This window comes from Mauremys reevesii, linkage group 9 (genome assembly GCF_016161935.1).
Source record: "Mauremys reevesii isolate NIE-2019 linkage group 9, ASM1616193v1, whole genome shotgun sequence".
Taxonomy (NCBI): Eukaryota; Metazoa; Chordata; order Testudines; family Geoemydidae; genus Mauremys; species Mauremys reevesii.
In genome coordinates this window covers 98,295,758-98,316,352 of record NC_052631.1, presented here as the reverse complement: position 1 = coordinate 98,316,352, position 20,595 = coordinate 98,295,758, and the positions used below count along the sequence as shown (strand labels likewise).

General features: G+C 48.1%; 1 long non-coding RNA gene and 1 pseudogene across 2 annotated transcripts in view; one reads left to right on the top strand and one right to left on the bottom strand.

Annotated features, from left to right (window-relative positions):
* Positions 1 to 20,595, bottom strand: part of LOC120371367 — a 98,090-nt gene that overhangs the window by 42,696 nt on the left and 34,799 nt on the right. Inside the window, exons 1-2 of one of the 2 annotated variants that reach the window (XR_005584307.1) lie at positions 723 to 1,251; positions 228 to 445 (exon numbers count right to left, since the gene is read on the bottom strand). This is a non-coding gene — a long non-coding RNA (uncharacterized LOC120371367). Of the gene's footprint in view, positions 1 to 227; positions 446 to 722; positions 1,252 to 20,595 lie in introns of those variants that run through there. The other variant, XR_005584306.1, reaches the window with a different exon arrangement.
* On the top strand, positions 7,580 to 14,366 carry LOC120371361 (annotated as a pseudogene).

The window sequence follows — 20,595 nt, the reverse complement described above, 5'->3', positions numbered from 1 at the left end:
GCTGTAATGCTAGTTTGAAACCAGTGCAGTTACTCCAGAGATTAATTTGGCCTAGTGAAAAAAAGCTATTTTCATAAACAAAAAATGTGTTTTCCATTTGTCACTCAAGGGCTCTTTCAAAAGAGAGAATTGATTATTTGAATTGCAGTAACACCCACAATACAGTGCATAGGATAGACACCCTCCAAACACATACAAAGAGACAGCCTGTAAAGGAGTGGACTCACCGCTGATTCACCTCCCCATAGCTGGGCATAACATAGCAGGCTCTCTTCATCTAGCACCCCCTGCTGGCGGTCACTCCAGCCCTGCAGTGGTCTGCTTCCTCTCATGACTGGGCCCTCCAACCAGGTCTCAGGCTCTCCAGGGTCGTCACATCACCTTTTCCAGTGGCTGGTAGGGGAACCCAGGCCCGCTCTCTTCTCTGAGTTCCAGCCCAGTACCCCTGTAATAAACAGGCAAGATCTGGCTATTCAGGGCCCCTGCATCCTCTTTCTACCTCAGACAGTCTTCTGGTCTTTCACACAGCCCCTCCCTGGGCTCATAGAGTACCAGGGTATCTCAGGCTCCCTGAAGCCTCAGGTTTCACCTTTCCTTCAGGGCCGTGAGTCACAGGATTCCTCCCTGGAGTTCAACAAACCCCAAACCAACAGCATAACCACAAACCACTTCCATCCCTCCCAGGCTTGAACACTAGTCCTCCCCAGTATGCAGCTCCTCACCTGAGCACCAGCACTCAAGGATTGCTTCCCAAGAGTCATGCCCCATAGGAGCTCATTCTGCTTTCTCAGGCTTTTCCCAAGTCTCCTGATTTCTGCCATCCCAGTCACAACACACACAAACTTCCCCTCTCCTGGGTCTCCCCTAACTGAGCTCTCTCGGGAAACCCGACTCCTTTCCAGGTGGACCCGATAATCAACCTGTTTAGTGCCCAAGTGCCAGCTGGTGGGTTGACTGAGCACTCAGGCTCCTGTTAACTCTCAGTACCAGGGTGGGCTTTGCACCACTGTGAGACTATAAGCAAGGGTTGCGCAAAGACAGAACGACCGATAACATCTAAGCAAAATATCACAGATATAGTCTTCCCCAACCCCATTCATTTCCCTGTTTCTAACAATAGGTTGTGAGTCCTCTGCTGTTAGATCTCCATAACTGCAGCCCAAAATAAAGTAGCCCAAAAGCTGACGCAAATGGATACAGTCAACTTGAACGCCAGCCAGTTTTGAAAACAGAGTTAGAAGGAGTTTACACTCCTCCTCCTGCCCCTGAGCCATTTGGCCTTGTGCGTGGGTGACCTGTGGCTTGAGGCTATAGTTATTAATCAAGTCCTGAACCTGCAGCTGACCACTTGATGGCACACAAACACAGTCCACGGCAGGATCAGCACCCGGTGTCACCACTTTCCTGATTTGAGCACAAGGGCTCCAGTTATATGTTTTTCTTAAAGCCCCAGCTCCTGGAATTAGATTATTAACTATTCGTATTGCAGTAACACCGAGAAGTCCTGGTCATTGGCCAGGACCCCACTGTGCTAGGCACTGCCCAAACACAGACCAAAAAAATGATCCCTGCCCCTAAGAGCGTAAGTTATTATGGGAAAAAACTTTGCTTTTTTTTTGTTTAATAAAAGCATTGCCCACCTTCATAGCTGGGGAGAAAAGCTTGAAAAAGTGAACTCTAGAGGTACAAAACCAGAAGGCAAATAATCCTAACCCAAGATGTATTAAAGTCTCCTAATGTTTAAGCCAATCTCATGGTTTTTTAAACACATGGGGTTGCATGTAGACACAAACTATGTTTAAAATCATTGCCACCAATGACCAATTACAAAATCAGTTAAAATTTGAAGTGCAGGGACAGGGCTGGAACAGGGAGCTGAGTGCAAGAGTCAATCAGGAGCTCCTGCTTCCTCAACTAAGGTGTTACCCTGAACAATAGAAAGCAAATAGACCATCAGAACCCCCAAAGATGTGGAATGTGCTGTTACCACTCTTGCTCACATCATTGGATCTTCTTCAAACTGAGGGACACCCCACAGGCAGCTGTACCTACCAACCCTTAGCTGGAGGAGTTCTCTGTCCCAGCATCGCAGGAGCCAATTAACTCCAAAGAAGATACTTTCTGCTGTGGAAACCATCCCATCTGTGACAAACAACACCGAGGAAATCTCTGCTAAATCTACTAATCTGAACACCAGGTGGGGGGAACAAACAAGGGATTTAGCAACATCAAACTAACTGAATGCCAGGTCTCTGAACAGGTGCAGGATTACTGGCCTAGTTGAGAGCAGGAAGACTGCAGTAGGTCAAATGGAATAATAACCAGAGCTGACACTGGTGTTTTGTAGATAGCGGGGATTGGCCAGATTTGGGAGTGACTTTCTTGCAGAAGGCCACCTCCTCCCTCTCTGACAGAACAATGCAAGGGAATCTCCACAATGCTACTTGTAGTTTCTCTCCCAAACAGTCCTGTCCTGACAATGTTGGGCCACAGCAATGAAGTGACTTGCAAGTAACCCAGAAAGTCTGTAACAGAACCAGGAAGGAAATCTCTTAACTCACAGCCACATGCCTTAGGCACAAGACCAGCCTTTCTCCACCATCACTCCTGAGCTTCATTTGTCCTTTCTCTCCCTTCCCCCCATTGGTAATACAGTAGCTCTATTGTAGTGATTAGTGTCTAAATCAGCTCTGTCTAACCACATGTATCTCATTCTTCTTTTTTCCTCCTACTCTTCTCATCTGTTTCTTTTACTCACTGCTTTTTGTAATTAAAGTGCCTGCAGCCAAGATCTGCACAGGTGTAACACAGCAAGATGTTCACCTGCTGCTCAGTACTTTTCTCTGGAGATCTCTTTGCTCTCAAAACGCTTTGCTTTTGAAGCAGCAGGTACAATTGGGTTACAATAAGAATGGCTAAACGATCAAACACTGCTTTCAAAAGTATACACGTCAGATGTCACCCAGAGGTCAGCTCCCAGACAGCGATCATCATTTTAATGATGGAGGGAAAGCGTAGCCTTCTCAGACACCTTTGGGACAATGGCAATAAAGGGATCTGACAATGTCCATTTCCTGGGGATAACTGAACACCACATACATTGGGGGCTGGTGTATTTCCTACTGTTGCTCCCCCTGATGCAGCCCCACTGGGAACATGCCCGCCCTGGGCTGAAGTGAAACAGTGGCCTGGCTCAGTGTGAGTGGGGGCATGTTTATAAGTGCTTACAGCCTTAAAGCAGGCAGACTTTCCAAGAACTGAATTCAGTGTGTGATCATTCTAAGAAACTAACATGAGCCCTGAGATACAACCTCATAAAATCAATCTGGCTTCATATAATCATCATCAAACCAGTCTGGCTCCTGTCACTCCCGAGAGACACAGGACTAGCTGCAGTTACTGCCTTAGCAACAGGACCCATCTTTTGGAAGGGATGCTTTTTCCGAAAATCAAGACAGCTTGTTTATTTTAGGGATCTGTGGTGTATGTGTGTGTTTTCTTCTCTTCCAGTGGCTCTTAGTTTTCCCAGATCATCAGGCAGGCCGTGGACCACACCAGTGAAATAGCTAATAGAGGCACATTCTGTTCAGTGGTAATACAATTAAAACTCATGGCAGGTGGTAATAATCGCAAGCACTTATTTTTGAAGGGCTTTACAGTGAGCTAATTAAACCTTGCAACACCTCTAGGAGGGGCATTAGTACCTCCACTTTACAAATGAGGGAGAGATGGAGATGTAGGGTCACCTTACTGGACTCAGTCCTGCAACTTCACATCTGTGGGACTGCTTCATTGGAGTGAACAACAATATCAGTGACAAGAACAGGTCCAACGAGACAATTACACATTATAAAACACTACAGGTATCACCAAGGTGTATTAATTTCAGTGTTAGTCCAGGCTGCAGGATCAAATACTCCAGATCATTAGGGTATATTTAGGGTTCCCATCAACATCTGTCTGAATATTAGTCTATTCTTCGACCCCAGTCCTGCACAGAACTCCTCACAGGTGCAGCCCAGGGTGCAAGCAGGATCACTGCCCAAGCTGTAGCTTGAAACATCTGAACTTATTTCATCACCACAGATAGTCAAAGTGACACAGTCAAGTTTAACATGTATTATGTTCCAAATCACACCTTTCAGAAGATTATTAAACTTGAAAACTTTAAACCTCTTTTCACTATTCATTGTTTATTTTTTGCGCTCAGCTAGGACAAGGAAAATAGATTAGTCCCTTTCACTGTTTTTTCTCTTAATAGTCAACTTAACTGACTGCATAATCAGATCCTAGGTTTTCGTACAGTACCATCATGCCTCAGTGTTTGGATTGCAAACACAGAGTTTGATCCTGCATTCCTTGTATACTCAAAAGTTCTCAAATTAATGGGAGTTTTGGGTGCAAAAGGAATTTAGCAGCAGATCCATTCTTTGTGCCAGTAGACAGTCTGTTTGCCTGTCCCTTACTAGCATGCACCTTGCAAAGAGCCTGATCCAACTCCTATTAGAAAATCAACAGGAAAAACTCCCATTGACCTCTCATAATACAGGGCTGATATACTCAAGTTAGCCAGAACTGGGAGTACATGGACACCTCTGCCTCAAAAGAAGAATCTGTCATTCCCGTCCGAAAATCATTCTGCACTCCCTCACTTGCAATCTTAAATCATATCGTGCCCTATTCTATATTATGCTCAGTTCCGGTATAGGAAAAAACAGGCAAGAACTTTTGAAAGTCACAGTTCAAAAAAATGTATTTCCTTTGTCTCCCCCCCCCCCAGCACTCCCCTGACCTCAGTCCCTGGTTGATCTCTAATGCTGACCCCACTGTAAACCCAACATGTGAAGGGCAAAGAACTCGCACGTGGCACCTTCCTGACCTCCAGGCAAAGGGAAACATAAGAACATAAGAACATAAGAAAGGCCGTACCAGGTCAGACCAAAGGTCCATCTAGCCCAGTATCTGTCTACCGACAGTGGCCAATGCCAGGTGCCCCTGAGGGAGTGAACCTAACAGGCAATGATCAAGTGATCTCTCTCCTGCCATCCATCTCCATCCTCTGACGAATAGAGGCTAGGGACACCATTCTTACCCATCCTGGCTAATAGCCATTTATGGACTTAGCCACCATGAATTTATCCAGTCCCCTTTTAAACATTGTTATAGTCCTAGCCTTCACAACCTCCTCAGGTAAGGAGTTCCACAAGTTGACTGTGCGCTGCGTGAAGAACTACTTCCTTTTATTTGTTTTAAACCTGCTGCCTATTAATTTCATTTGGTGACCCCTAGTTTATATTACAATCTACATTTCACCAAAACTACGCTGGTTTATTTCATGCTCCGATCTGCTCAAGTTACTAGTTAAGATCCTAATCGTGCAAACAGTTTAATATCTGGTACACACGATAGTGCCCTGGACTCAGTGTGTGTAAAGTTTCTAAGCTCTTTCCCTCTAGCAGGGAAACGATTTCCTAGGGTCTCAACCAAGCCCCACGGATCGCCTGCCTGCCCGCCCGGGGGAGAGCTCCCAAGGAACTCCACACCCGCCAGCGAAAGCCCGCTGAATGCTCCAAGCGCCACTCGCTCCGTACCAGCACCTGGCAGCGCAGAGTGGTGCCCGCATGTGTCAGAGCAGGCGGGATTGCTCCAGTGTTTGCGACTCCTTTCATCGCCATTCTGCTTTGCCGACGTTTGAGCCCAGGAAGGGAGGAGGCCGAGGGCCACCTGAGCTCAGGATCCGGAGTGATGGAGGCTTCCGCGCAGGGAGGTGGGAGAAATCCCTCCAGACCCTCTGCTGCGCCAGGGCAGCCCAGGCAGGTCCCTGCTGCGAGACGGGGGAGTTCTCTGGGGGCGGAGTCCCCAGGCTCTGTGCCTCCACCTGGCCGGAGACAGAGGCCCCCTTTCCGCCCCGAGGAGTTTCTATGCCTGCTGCCATGGTGCATCTTGGCAGCTGCGAGCACCCGCTAAGATAGAAAGCAGCCAGCGCCTAGGACTCTCTGAGCCAGCTCCAGCCGCCGCCGCCGCCGCCCCCGCTAGCTCCGGGCTGAGTCTCCTGCTATGTCAGCCGGGTGCTAGGCAGAAGCGCGCAGGGCGCCGCGCCGTGGGGCATCCTCCTCCTCCCTTGGGCGCTAGGGGAGAGGTGCGCAGAGGTCTAGGACACACCCCCCCCAACCCATCCCCGCAGCAATCTTGGCCGTGCAGGCGATAGGGGAGAGGCGCGCAAGGTGCAGAAGTCTAGTCTAGGCTCCCCAGCAGGAGCCGGACGAGACGCGTGGCCGGGGAACCTTTCTGAGGCCCCAAGGCAGAAAAGGGCTGGGCGAAGTGCGCCGTGTGCTAAGGGAGAAGGGCGCAGCGCTGTCAGACGCCCAGCGCTGAGCAGAAGCGCGCAGGGCGCAGCAGTACCGGACTGCCTTGTAGGCTAGAGGTGGCGAGGTGGCGGGCTGCAGCTAGAGGAAGAGGGCGCAGCGAAGAAGGGCGCAGGGCGCTAGAGGAAGAGGGCGCAGCTGTACCAGACCCCCGCGCAATGGAAAAGGGCGCAGGGCGCTGAGGGAAGAAGGCGCAGCTGTACCAGACCCCCCCCCGCGCAATGGAGAAGGGCGCAGGGCGTTAGAGGAAGAGGTCGAGCTGTACCAGAGCCCCCCGCGCAATGGAGAAGGGCGCAGGGCGCCGAGGGAAGAAGGCGCAGCTGTACCAGACCCCCCCGCGCAATGGAGAAGGGCGCAGGGCGCTGAGGGAAGAAGGCGCAGCTGTAGCAGACCCCCCCGCAATGGAGAAGGGCGCAGGGCGCTGAGGGAAGAAGGCGCAGCTGTACCAGACCCCCGCGCAATGGAGAAGGGCGCAGGGCGCTGAGGGAAGAAGGCGCAGCTGTAGCAGACCCCCCCGCAATGGAGAAGGGCGCAGGGCGCTGAGGGAAGAAGGCGCAGCTGTACCAGACCCCCCCGCGCAAGGGAGAAGGGCGCAGGGCGCTGAGGGAAGAAGGCGCAGCTGTAGCAGACCCCCCCGCGCAATGGAGAAGGGCGCAGGGCGCTGAGGGAAGAAGGCGCAGCTGTAGCAGACCCCCCCGCGCAATGGAGAAGGGCGCAGGGCGCTGAGGGAAGAAGGCGCAGCTGTAGCAGACCCCCCCTCAATGGAGAAGGGCGCAGGGCGCTGAGGGAAGAAGGCGCAGCTGTAGCAGACCCCCCCGCAATGGAGAAGGGCGCAGGGCGCTGAGGGGAGAAGGCGCAGCTGTAGCAGACCCCCCGCAATGGAGAAGGGCGCAGGGCGCTGAGGGGAGAAGGCGCAGCTGTACCAGACCCCCGCGCAATGGAGAAGGCCGCAGGGCGCTGAGGGAAGAAGGCGCAGCTGTAGCAGACCCCCGCGCAATGGAGAAGGCCGCAGGGCGCTGAGGGAAGAAGGCGCAGCTGTAGCAGACCCCCCCGCAATGGAGAAGGGCGCAGGGCGCTGAGGGAAGAAGGCGCAGCTGTAGCAGACCCCCGCGCAATGGAGAAGGGCGCAGGGCGCTAAGGGGAAGAGGGCGCAGCTGTAGCAGACCCCCGCGCAAGGGAGAAGGGCGCAGCGGGGAGCAGGCAGCGCCACAGACATGAGGCTGGTCCTGGCGGAGCGGAGCCTCAACCTCACTAACCCGAGCTGGGCTTGGGGTTCCGGCAACCTGAGCTTGGAGGGGCCGCTGCTGGGCTGGGCGTCTGGGGGCCTGGGGCACACGGGGCACAGCGTGGTGGCTTGTGTCTGGGCATCATCCTGGTGCTGGGCTGCCTGAACAACCTGCTGGTCCTGCGGCTCTTCCTGAAGTTCGAGTCCATCCGGACCCCCATTAACCTGGTCCTGCTGAACATCAGCCTCAGCGACCTGCTGGTCTGCGTCTTCGGGACCCCCTTCAGCCTGGCCGCCAGCGTGCGGGGCCGCTGGCTCCTGGGCGACGCCGGCTGCAAGTGGTACGGCTTCGCCAACGCCCTCTTCGGTGGGTGCGGCTGCCCAGCTCCCACCGAGGGGAGGAAACAGCCCTGCCGCAGCCCACAGGGGCAGTGCCCGGGCTGAGTCACGCTTCCTCTTCTAGGGCGCTGGCAGCGCAGTGCTGACGGGGACAGAGGCCCCGGGTTCCTTGGGGTAAGGATCCCCACCTTGCATGCAGCCACCTCCCGAGTGGGAGCAGAAATATACAGACTGGCAGGGAAAGCGGTGTGTGCTTCCACCCACTGGAAAACCTGGCCCCAGAGACCTGTTAGGACAAGACAACTAGGCCCTCTTGCTAGTGCTGGTTTATTCTGTCTTCTAGGCCAAGATTTTCAAACAGGAGTGTCTACATTTGGGCTCCTAAATCCACAATTAAGCACCTAAATAAAAGTTTGGGCTGATGTTTCAGAGATGCCCAGCATGCACAACTGCTGTGAATTTCAGGGCAGTATGTAAGTGTGCAACACCTCTGCACATCAAGCCTCTTTTACATATGGGTGTAGGAGAGGAACTGAAGGCACCTAACCTTGGAAGTGTTGGCTCTAGTGTTTGGTGGAGGGTCTGATTAATAACAGAGAACAAACTGTCTTGGTTGCCTTGTTGTGGTTTGGGGATGGAGAAGGTGAAGTGGAAGGCAGGTGTTGCTGAGTGTGCCCTGTGTGTCGGTTTCCGAAGAAGATTCTGGTTGCTATGGGTTTTAGTAAACCATCATTGTCTACAAGGTTTCTTTTAAATCCTTGCATGTCAGACCATAGTTCTGGGCACTTCTCCAGCATTGTTCAGTGGCAGAGGTGTGCAACCCTATCTCCATCATCCTAACCCTCTCTTTCCACTTATTTGTCGCTTGCTCAGTTGAGTTCCTTATGGGATGAAACTGCATATGCCTGGTCTTGCTCAAAGAGGAGTTGTTTCTGGGAAGTTTTAAGACCTGCATCTTTTGAACTTAAAACAAGCAGGAAGAATGCTCTTTGCTTTAACAAAAAATTCTACCATGTATCTCCCCCCCCCCCCGCCCGCCCCCGTTATCCTGGCAATGCTTTGCTAGACACATCATCTATAGATGTTCTGAGTTTTAGGTGACCAAGGAGTTTTAGGGCCGCCTCGACTAAATGTATACAGCTGGAGCCCACTCATCCTGTCAGCTGACGTCAGTATGGATTATGGGCACAACTGAAGAGCTAAGCAGGCACCAGATTCTCCTGCCTGTAATTTACGGTTATCACTGGCTCACAGGCCAATCACACTTACTATTATTGATATTTATTTGTATTGCATAAGTGCCTACAGGGGAGATTAGCACATGGCTCTCACACTTCTGTGCACTTCAGCCCCCTTTCCTCCGGCAATCACCCATTAACCCTTATCACTTCACCCAGACTCACTCACCTTTGACCTAGTTCCCTGATACTTCACATTCACTCCAGCTGTTGGAAGAGTCCTTCCATGCCATCTACCACATATCAAAATCCTCTGTGAAACTAAATTGCTTTTCTCCACCCAGCTCTCTTACAGAGGTCTGCATTCAAAATGGCAGCATTTGCTAATAGCTACCACCTAGTGGTACCAAAGCTAGCACGGTTTCCCCCTTTACTTAGGGGAAATAGACCAGAATGGCTGTTTTGTGGTCGCTCCCCAAGGGGATACTATATTCTGGAATAAATCACTTTATTTCAGAAAAAATAGCATGCTTCCAAAGCAAAGCAATTATTCTGGAACAGAGTATCCACGTGGGGAGCTATCTGCAATAGCTATTTGGGTCAATTTCCTCATATAGATAAGCTATAATAACTGTGACCACTAATGTAGCTATGAGTTACGCGGATTTGGGATTTTATAGCTAAAACAAACACATGGGAACAATGCAGAGATGGTCAGTATGGGTGATGGTCTACAGCAGGGGTTCTCAAACTTCATTACACCACAACCACCTTCTGACAACAGAAATTACTACAGGACCCCAGGAGGGGGGACCGAAGCTTGACCCCACCCGCACCCCACCACCCCAGGTGTGGGCAGGGCAAAGCCAAAGCCCCACTGCCCCAGGCTTCAGCCCCAGGCAGGGGACCTGAAACCTTAGCCCTGCCAACCAGGGCTGAAGCCCTCGGGTTTGGGCTTTGGCTTTAGCTCCGGACCCCAGCAAGTCTAAGCCAGTGACCCACTTTGGGGTCCCGACCCACAGTTCGAGAACTGTTGTTCTGTAGTCAGTGGGAGTTTCACACTGACCTCTATGGAGGCAGGATCAGCCCCATGGTCTGTCAGCAGAAATAAACAAGCGATCAGCAGAAAGAGGTGCTGCCAGGAGCAGCTTGGGACTGATATTTTTATATCCAGATGCATTTTACTGCAGCCATTCTGATGGGGGGTTTTTTTTTTTTGCTCTTGTTTGAAATTAAAAATCTCAGATTTATTGCACGACCATTTCAAATGCCTGATCCTGCAGCTGTTCCCTTCAGTGAGAAGGGAGTACTCACGAGAGGGAAGGGCATCAGGACCGGGCCCAAGGGGTTCAGCTGGCTGCCTGGTCAGAATCTGTGCACTTTACATCTATCCCTACCCTGTGTGCTTGCTTCTCTCCCAGTGGGAGAATCTGGAAAAGCCAACTGTGCCTATACTGAGCAGTAGCTCTGACAGACTCATGGGGAGAATCCTGCAGGGCCAAAGTCAGCAAGAGTTGGCATGTACCTGCAGTGGGAGTCATGACTGAGTAAGGACTGCAGGGCTTGGCTCCATGGGAATAACCCCCTTCATCTTTCTGACTCACTAACATCATGCCCTTCTCTTTCCTTGCAGGCATTGTCTCTCTGATTTCCCTTTCCATCCTCTCGTCCGAACGCTATGTCACAGTGCTCAGGAGACGCATGAAAGTGAACGTGTCCAGCTACCAGAAATCCTGTCTCTTTATTGCAGGGTCTTGGTTATACTCCTTGTTTTGGACTTTGCCTCCTTTGTTTGGTTGGAGCAGCTATGGTCCCGAAGGCCCGGGCACCACCTGCTCAGTAGCATGGCACTCCAGGTCTCCTAACAATATCTCTTACATCATATGCCTCTTTATCTTCTGCCTTATATTGCCTCTTCTAACAATGATCTATTGTTACGGGAAAATACTGAGAGCAATCAAAGTGGTAAGTATCTTCTCTAGCTGCTCTAACATATGGTGGTTGTAACTGCATTCTTCTTTTCTCTGTACTGAATGGGGATATTCTTAGAGTTCTGCCTGTTGCAGGACATGTGATATCCATGGCTGCCTATCAGGAATGAAATCTGCCATAAAGTCAATGGGTGTTTTGACAGTGACGCCAAATGCTGAACTTAGTGTGGTAGTTCTGGGAGGCTCCATCAGGGAATGGCATGCCCCTTTATGTAAATAAATGTAATAGAAAGGTGATCTCTGCGCCAAAGAGCCCATGATCTGAGTCAGCCTCAATCTACTTTAGTTGTGGTTTGCAGCTATTGGTCTAGATTCACTATCTGCTCCTTGACTCAACACAGCTGTAAATCCAGTTTAACTGGCCAGGGAAACTGCTGTGTATCTCTGGAGCATAGGTGGGAGAGCTAGCAATAAAGACTGTATAGAACACAACAAATATCTACCAGATTATGGAAAGTGAGGGTAATGACTATTATTATGTAGTTAACACATTTCTTGCGGCAGTATCCCAGTGCTCCTGGGTACTGGGTGGCTCAGGTACTTGTTCACAGGACCTAGTGGATTGCAATGTTGCACATCAGGCAACATGTTATTACATGTGCAACAATCTACTGTGACATGCTTTGGACAATTCAAGGCTCTGGTCATAAGTAGCTGTAATTGGGTGAGCACATGTGCAGGTATTTAGAGCAAAATTGTACATCAAAACAGGCTTATCCTATTCCAGTAGAGGTCACTGTTTACATGTATTCTATGCTAAGTTTGGATGTATATGTTCTCGGCTTGTTACACCCTGCGATAAGGAAAAATGGCACAGATAAACGGACTTCTTTTATACAAACGATTTCATGTTGCCCATATGAGTAGGAATATTAGTGACAGAATAGCTGTGCCCTTGCAAATATCAGGATGGTTACATGACAAAATCCTTGGCATGTGTCACATAATCCTTCAGCGTCTATAAACTTGTTGAATTTAGGACTGAAATAATCCCCACTCCTGAGTTTCATAAAACAGTATTTTATTTTAGCAGGTTTCTCGGTTTAATATGACAATGGTTCAGAAGAGGGAACACCACATACTTTTTATGGGGGTATCCATGGTTACCTGCTACCTCCTCTGCTGGATGCCATATGGGATAGTATCTTTGATTGCAACATTTGGGAAGCCAGGAATAATCACTCCAACAGTAAGCATTGTCCCATCCATTTTGGCAAAGACTAGCACATTTGTTAATCCTGTTCTCTGTGTGCTCTTGAACAAACAGGTAAGAATTTCACATTGTTTGTATTTATTCTGGAATACAATTGCTCCTTCATATTAGATTTGTGATCAGTAAGTGCTATTGTTAAAATATATGTAACAACTTTGTATGGGGACCTGTCTGAAATGAGTTGGGGTGTCTCAGTCCCTTTCCAGTGGACCATTACAACACCCAGTCTTATAGCTGGGCTTCCTTAGAAAAGTGATAAAAGTTGGCAGTGATAGATTTGTAACTTGTGCTTCTCTGGAATGGCGACATTTTCCAGCCCTAGCACTTCTTGTCCTTACATCAATGTTCTCTTTCATACAGGGCTTTCTTTAGGCACCTTCTTTGATTACATTAACAAAGTTCTGGTCAAGGGTCAACAAAATTCTGAGCTGGCATCCTGACTTGTAGCCTAAATTCAGTGTTAGTGATGAGGTTCTATTACTAATGTAAACTGGCCTCTTTGTTTTTAATTCTGTTTGGGTGGTTTTGTATGTGGGTTTCTTTTTCTTCAGTAAATGGCCCATTCTTGTTGCTATCATCTTTATCTGTGTCAAATATGTAATACTTCAACCAAAGCCTGCCACATTTCCTAGACCATGGGGATTGCTGTTAAAAGAGGGGTGAGGTTCTTTTGAAAGGGGATCTTCAACCCTTGCATCAGAGTCAGAAGCCTAGTGAATAGCATGAATTAGGATCTGTTTAGTCCTATGTTTATGAAGAGTTCCTCTTAAAGGAAGTAGATCCTAAAAACAAGCAACCTATATTCTCTCCTTGTGCTTCATGTGGAGCTAAGCTATAGCTTGATAATGAAGTCTGAACAGAAGATCAATCAAAATAAAGGGAAATCCATCCTTAAAGCTGTATATCTATGAGCAAAGTTGAAAAATTCTAGTAGGGAGGTAGGGATTGTCTTGGGGTCTGCATTTGGTTTTCCATTGTGTGTAGTGGCGTATTGCTCCTCCACAGTGACTCCTCCTTCCCTTTTATAGCCGGCTTCATTACCCCATCACTTCCTGCACCCTGGAGGGTGTTGCTTTTGAAACAGTCCACATTTTGTCAGCTGATTTGGGTAGCAAAGCTGTGATTAAAAAGGGGATGGCCCTCATATTGGCTGACAGTAGGGACTAAACTGGGGACTTCCAGAGCTAAAATCATGGGGCTCTACATCTTGAGTTATAAAGATGGGCTATGTAAGTGGGGGGCTGTAACACAGTTGTGTTCTCTGTGGATGGCACATGGAGTGGGACCTGTAATACACATTGATGAGTGGGTTACACTAACAGGCTTCTCGGCCAGTTCCTCAGATTTATTATGCACAGGATAAAGTGCAGGGAGCTAGTAATAATATGAAGTTTATTCTTCCTGTCTCAGGTTTGTGTGACGTGATCCTTAAGGGGCTGCTCAAGACTATGTTCTTAGCATACGCTCTGCTGAATTTCAGTTTTTCAATTTTTCTTCTTCTTTAGTTCTACAGGTGTTTTATCACTTTAGTAAAAGGTGGACCATTCCCTCAGTGTACTGAAAACATACTCAATTCAAAAGAGAGCCAAAACTTTGAGACAGCTGGCCAGATAACGGAGATTCCCCTGTCTCAAACACCGGCGGATGAAAGGCAAAGCAAAAATAACACTAAATGCTCTTCAAAAAACCAAAAGACTCTTGTGGTTCATTACAAAGTTTAGATCAAAAAACTGCTTTTACAACCCTCCATTCAACCTCTATGTTGGCCCAGCAATGAAAGAATGTCCCAATTCCCAATAGAAATGAACAATAGGATGAACATAGAAGACATCACCGAGGCCCATGGGACTCTCACTACTCAACGATATTAGGTTTATGTCTGCCAAGAAGAAGAAGATGCAATACAGATCACGGTTGGAGATTGTCGGCTAGCAGCCTTTCACACTTCAGCATACATGCCCTAAATCTTACACATTTAAGAATACCACATGTATGCAAGCTACTGGAATAGACTTCAGCGTTGCCAGTAAAACAAACATTACTGGCAAAGAAACATTTCTACCTAGAAACATCAACAAAATGTTTGTGACCCTCTTAATTCTGAAGTAATGGTTGTTCTGTAATGGTTTTTTCTATATCATTTCTGGAATGGTAGATGACCTGTTATTGCCATCAGAAGCGCTGATTCACTAGCACTGAAATCATCTTTCCTGGAAATACCTCTTCTGGGCCAGTGACACTGCAGCATGGTGAACTGAGAGAAATACCTGTGTGATCTATGCTACCTAGTCACAGAGCGAGAAACAGGCTCCTAAAATCCCTTTCTGTCTTTATTTCTAGAGTTTTTGTCTCTATTCACCTAGTAGCATTTTGTTCATGAACACGTACAAAAATGCTAGACCCCAAGGCTTGAAATCCTAACATGGGGAGCTGCTCGAGCACTGGCTTATCAGCCCTTCAAATCACAATTCTTAGTGTCAATGCAGAAGTGCAAATTGTTTTTAAGCAAAATGACTGTGACTCCACTACATCAATTGCTTAATTGAACCATCCAGCTTTGTGTGGTAGAGCTTCAAAAGCTATCAGATACTGTTTTGTTGGTTTAATGTTTTTATCCTCCTCTGCCAGTCAAGAAATATGCTGATCTGAAGTCTGCCTGATATTGCCTGTTATGATAAGCTACTCTGATCTCTTCTGGCCTTAAAATCCAGGGAACAGTAAAGAATGGTTTGTTTCACATTATTTTGCACAGCCTAAGTGTCAAAATGCAGTGGTGTGCTTGGCCCCTGTACATGCAGGACAGTACCTGCCCTAAGGAGCTAACCATCTCTGGCTCTTTCTATGCTAGAGTTTTTTGCTAACATTTCCTTCCATTGCTCCCAGCTGCACAATTCCACAGGTGGTAGCAACAGTGAGAGTGCTAGAGGAGACAGTGCAGTTGCTGGAATTTAAAGCATTGTGTCAGGTAGCTCTGTGGCCACCTGGAGTCTGTATTAGGGCTGCAATGGCTGGAGTTGAACTGGCAGTCACTGTGGTGGGGAAATTTGACAAAGGCTTGCCAGTGTAGACACTCGCTAAATGCCAAGGCTGCTTGCACTGCCCTCCAGTCAAACCTGGTCCTGTATGTTTTTGGAGATGGGTGCAGTAAAGGACATTCCAACTCAGGAATAGGGTGAACATTAGCAGAAAAGTTTCACTCTTTATTCCACAAGCTTAAAATTACCATTGTTTCCTTCCCATTTAGTTTTGTTTGGGAGAAGTGCTAAATAAATTACTGTCCCACATCTGACGAAGTGGGTATTCACCCACGAAAGCTTATGCTCCAATACATCTGTTAGTCTATAAGGTGCCACAGGACTCTTTGTCGCTTTGTACAGATCCAGACTAACATGGCTACCCCTCTGATACTTGTCCCACTATTGTTCCCCCGGCTCCAGTTGTGTGTGTGAGCTACTTGATATCCAGCTAATATCAAGGCTGCTGTTGGAACCGCAAAGGCTATATAAAGTCCCAGACACTCCCTATTCTGGTAAAAGTGTAACACTCCAAGTGCAACATTGTCCTTCTGTCTCCCCCATTCCTGTTTGTGAATAAGGTGCAATCTTGCCTAGATGAAGGAGAGTTCATCCAGCTGGACTTCTTGCCTCCTGCCCTCTGTTAGCGCCTAGGGTCCTCTCTACCCATCCCACTCTACTTTCCCTCCCTGTAGGGCAGAGGTTCAGCCTAGTACCCCAGAACACCAGCTATCCTTCCCCAGCACCAAGGATGGGCAGTCATGCCTCCAGGCAGCTAGCCCCACCACTTTGTCTGCCCGAGCTATCTCGCCTTGTAACAAACACACAGCCAGTATTGTCCTATTCCTATTCCCAGTGTGGCTCCTAACCCCTCTACAACCCAGACTGACCCTAGCACACCAAGCCCTGTGAAGGACGTGATTTCTTACCCCTCAGGACAGTTCAGAGGCACTGCAGCTTCTACGAGCAGGATGCTCATGGCTTTTCCCTGAGCCAGCTGCTGCAATTGACGCTTGTGCCATTTCTCTCATGATTTAGTACTAATTAAACAAGAAATTCTTGGCCAATGGAGGACTGTCAGCTTAGCTTTGGGACTGAAAGCAACCAAAGAAAATGCAGTCTTGCTGCTGCTCTCCACAAGCAGGTTCTGAGAAAAGAGTATGGCAATCCTATTGCTGATGGCTGTGTCCGACTGCACTAAATACTAAATTCCACATATGACGCATAGATTGTGGCGTGGATGTGTTATGTAAATAGTTTAGCATTGTGTTCTGGGCCTTCTGGCAGCTTTTGCTGCTTTTTTAACACTCATTTTAAATTAATGGCCTCAAAACTCTAAATGCTGTGGGTCTGGCAACACACTCTTCTCTACCCCTCCCAGAAATGTTAGGCCAGTAGGGAAAAAAAAGAAGAAAATTATTGATAGATATATTCAAAGGGTCATTCCATTCACCCTTGTAATTTTGACCCAGATGGAGCTGGGTGTTGTTAAGGAGGTTCAGACCTTAATAAAATACTGCATTTGTGGTACAGCCTGTGCATAAATAAGCTAATGCAGCTAAGGCTGCTACCATGTCTTTAGTCTCCTCATTGTGTCCTCTGCTTTTAAACTGTACTGTTTCAACACCCATCAGATCAGTAAATGTACTTTCTGCCTGTTAGCAGAATCTGCCCTTGTTACTGGCGATGAAGGAACACCCACCATATGTTAGTGTAGGGTCTGATCCTGCAGTCCCAACTCAGGCAAAATTCCCATTGACTACAGTAAATCGGTTGTATTTTAGATCAGCACAAACTGTGAGAATGTAGGTGACATGCTCATCTCCTCAGAAAAAACCCAAGCGGTAGATGTTGACTTAATCCAGCTGCATGGGAGAGAAAGACATGTTCATCCCCATGCCTGGTTGTTAGGCGGCTGCTTGCACAGCAGATCTGGGCATCCTGAGGAACTCAGTGCTTGTGTTTTGGCTTTTTCATCCATTCCCTGGCAGCAAATGGATGGGGAAGGGGTGGAGTCTTTGTCTAAGCCTTATATATTTGCTTCATATAATAGGGGTGAAATTCACCCACTGACAGAGGAATTCCCCATCCCATCCCCAGCCCTCCAGGAATGTGCCAGCTGGTAGAGATGGCTGGAAATAAGAGGGGAAATAGGTTAGACCAAACTTGACTTCCTTCTTCTGGCAAAATTCCATGGAGAATTGTGCAGGAGCAAGGAATTAAGCACAAGTTCCTGAAAGCCTGATCCTGCATTGCTTTGCTTCTGAGTTAGATCCCAAACACTTTATGCATTCTAGGCTTTGAGTCTGGACCCTCTTTTCACGCTCTTCTGGATCCATAAACCCATTCCCTTGGCCAATGCCTGGTTAGAATAAGGAATAGATGTGTCTCTTAAAGCCCCTCCCCTGCTGATTGGTGTTGATAGCTATAGAAACAGCAGCATGCTGAGATACTGAACCAGTAACATGACTGCCCTAGCACCCATCAGTTACATCTGTAGAGAAATCAGAGAGGCAACCCCTAGCTCTGAGGATATAAATGGAATCAGGGTTATTCTGGTGGAAGCATGTGGAAATGCGGTTCTCTTCTCTAGCACTCCTCACCAAATCCTTTGCTACATTCAGGGTTGGAGTTTGGAGGAGCCAGCTATGACATTTACCACCTGATTAATGTGGTGTGTCAAAAAAAGACCAGAATCAAAAACCACCTCTAAGTTTAGAAACTCTTGGATTTTTACAGGTTGCACATGTAAAGAAGAAGAGAGGAAAAAAGAACTGGGAAAAGGAATCCCTGTGTGTATATAACTGAGTGTGTGTGTATATAATATGTTTATTACACAGAGTTCATCAGTATACATTACAACACGTTTTGAGTTAGAAAACACATATTATTTCTCATCTTTGTAGTATCAAAATCATTCTCACAATTCCATATAATTCCAAATGTCTCCAGCTGTTCCATTCTTTGACACGTATGCCCTTTTGCTTTTGAATGTTGGAAGTGTGGAACGGATCCAGTGATACATACTTAATTTTGGAGATGTCGCCCTTCCTGCAGTGGCAGGCTGGTTTTTATAGCACAAAGACTGAGAGCTTTTTTCTCTATTTTTATTTCCAATGCTGCAAATGCTGGTTGATTTTTTAATATTAATAAAAGTAAATCCAGTGTTAACCTCATCTTCTCCTTGTATTTTATTTTTTATAGACTAAGACTTATATTTACTTCACATGATAGGGAGAACTTCACCTGTTCGCATTGGTTTTCTATGCTGTAGAGCTCCCCTCATAGTAACTCTGCAGAGGAGGAGCTGCGGCACACTGGACTCTGTGGGAGCTGGGGTTAGTGTCACCTCTGAATATGCCTAATAAAGGTTTTAGTGCCAGAAGGATGTGGATTCAAGGGCCTGTCCTTGCCAATTCCTCTGTGTAAACCAGAGGGCTGTGACAAAATCCCATCCGCTAAAATTCTTGCCAATGGGTTAAATGATAATCCCATTGAAATCAATAAACTCTGGGCTGGGTCCGAGCCAATACACTGCTCCCATTGGCTTCAGAGAAGGCAGTGCTGCCTCCAAAGTGTTGAATAGATACTTCCCCAGCTCCACGTGGTTGAAGGCCTTCTCACCATCTAAAGAGAGTGCTACCACTGGGGCGAGGTGTTCATTTGCTTTGCAACATGTTTTATCGGGCAAGCAGGTGCTGTTGGGGCCAAACCACTTCTTAAGCGAAGAGAACTGGATTTGGGGGCGTGTGGCTGCTGTGCCATCCTTGGAGAGGATGCTGTGTCAGCTCCACTCTGAACATGAAGCCTGATCCATAACCCCATGAAGTCAATGGCCCAATGATGTCAAGGGCTTTGGATCAGGCCCATGTCCAGTTCCACTAGTCAGGGCAGAGCAGAGTCATAGCCCTGCCCTCTCCCTGTCCACTTTGGACAAGGGAAGTAGCCTTCTGAATTCTTCGGCTCCCTGGGCCCAGGCAGGGGCGGCTCTATGTTTTTTGCTGCCCCAAGCACGGCAGTCAGGCAGGCTTCGGCGGTGTTTCTGCGGCAGGTCCGCCGGTCACACAGATTCGGCGGTGGTTCTGCGGGTGATCTGCCAGTCCTGCGCCTTCGTCGTACCTGCCACTGAATTGCTGCCAAAACCACGGGACCAGCGGTCCTCCCGCAGAAACACCACCGAAGGCTGCCTGACTGCTGCCCTCACAGCGACCAGCAGCCCACCCCCCATGGCTTGCTGTCCCAGGCACGCGCTTGCTGCGCTGGTGCCTGGAGCCGCCCCTGGGCCCAGGGTTGCCATTGTGACCAAGTCCCACATTGTTGTGAAGAGAGGAGAGCTCCCCTGCATTCTCTGCCTTGCTGCATTTACACTAGGGTGACCAGGTAGCAAGTGTGAAAAATTGGGACGGGGTAGGGGGTAATAGGCCTCTATATAAGAAAAAAGCCCCAAATATCGGGACTGTCCCTATAAAATCGGGAGACCTGGTCACCCTAGTTTACACAGTCTTTCCCAGCTTGCTCCCAGGGAGACAACACTCACAGTAAATTGTGCAGATCCGTGACCCTCCCTGTCCTTTCCTCCATGAGCAATTAAATAGTTAACAAGCTGTATTTAAATTATCCTCCTGGGCTTCTGAGTTAACCCTTCGCTGAGCTGACTGGAGCAGTTCACATCACTCAAAGCTATTGTTCCAGGCCTTCTGCAGACTGAGGCCTAGTCTACACTTAAAATTTAGATCTACATAAATCTACATTTAGATTCACACCTCTGAGCACTGTAACTATGCTGACCTAACCCCCAGTGTAGATGCAGCTAGGTTGACGGAAGAATACTTTAGTCAACCTAGCTAGAGTGTGGTGGAGAGATATTGAACCTGGCTGAATTTCCTTCCCCAAGGGACAGTTCTGCAATCTATCCAGATAATTCAGCAGCCTTATGGGAGGCAGCCAAGAGTCTCACTTGTTGGTGAGAGGAAGAATCACAAGCCTTGTGGCCCGTTCTGGGGAGGGGAGTGCATGGTGCTGTTCTCCTGCAATTCCCTTTCCAACCTTCATCCCCTTGATGTACTAATATGAGAAGCCAGTGGTTGCCTCAAGAGGCCTGTGAAGATGGCAGAGGGGAAGTTAAACAGGGAAAATGGTGGAATCCCTGCAAACCCCTTCTCAAAAAGAATGCTCTTTAAAATGTTTTTTCTTGGGAGACCACCACAGCATCCCAGGGACACGTGCATTGTGGTATGCTGAGCAATCCTCAACTCCCACTATATTTAGCC